We start from the raw sequence: 1203 nt of genomic DNA on the forward strand, positions 1-1203 counted from the left end.
ACGCTCTTTAGAAGCCAGGATGGTGAAATGTTATTGCTCATAGTTTGGACATTTTCTTAGGAAGGACCAGTCCCTGGAGAAGGTAAAGTGGAAGGTCAGTGCAAAAGAGGTATACTCCCAACAAGATGGATTGACACAATAGCAGCGGGAATAAACTCAAAGCTAACAACAAACGTGAATGTGGCGCAGGACAGGGCAGTGTTCATTGCCTTGTGCATAGGGTTGTAATTACTTGTAACTAACTCAACAGCACCCAACAACAACAACTTACATACCCTCTTTCTTGTGATCCAATGTGATTATCCTCCATTTTTGTATTACACTGATTTCCACATAATAACCTAGACTTTGAAGCCTAACTGTGTCAATAAATGAGGAGTAGGTATAGTGCATGAGTAAGAAATTAGTATCTACTGTGTTTCTGGTGGGATTTTGTGATTAATTTGTTACTGTAACATTATCTAGTCTATCTTGATGAATAAATAGTATTTGATTGTGATACTATTTAAAGTATTATATTTACTTGATTCTTATTAGAATCTTTATTGTTTTCTTCATTGATGGATAATGAAGAATGAACATTTAAATTTTGATAGATAACATGAGTAATAAAATATGCTCCAAATATATGATACCACTTTATAACACAATTTCTGAGGATACTTTTTCTTAAAACCCATATATTTACCAATATTGAATGTTATCAGTTCTTTCCATTGCATTGATTTAAAGATAATTTAGGTTCCTGGAGCTGGGATCTGCTAAAGAGGAAGGCAGCAAGATGGTAGACTAGGCAGTCAGTCTATACAGATCCTCTACAACAAAGATACAGAAAACCAAATGAAGCAGATGCAGATGATAGTCCTAGAACCCTGAGCTTCAGAAAAAAGAATAGAGACATGGGTTGAATGCTTACCAGGAGAGAAAGTTGAACAGACACGGCAAGAAAAGGAGGCAGACTAGGGGACTCTGCCAGCTGACCAGATGCAACATGGTCATCTGAAGCTTTTATGAGCAGCTTCAGAGATAAGACAGCATACTGGCATTGCAGAAACATACCAGTGAATCATGGAGATAAAGCTGTTGCCTACTTATTTTTTTCTTCCCTTTACTATTTTATTTTTTTGCTGTTTGCTAGATTTTAGTTAGTTTGTTTTCCTTCTGTCTTGTATGTGTGTTTTCTCTTCTTGCCACACCAGACAG

The sequence above is a fragment of the Chrysochloris asiatica genome, unplaced genomic scaffold, assembly GCF_000296735.1.
Source record: "Chrysochloris asiatica unplaced genomic scaffold, ChrAsi1.0 scaffold00069, whole genome shotgun sequence".
NCBI lineage: Eukaryota > Metazoa > Chordata > Mammalia > Afrosoricida > Chrysochloridae > Chrysochloris > Chrysochloris asiatica.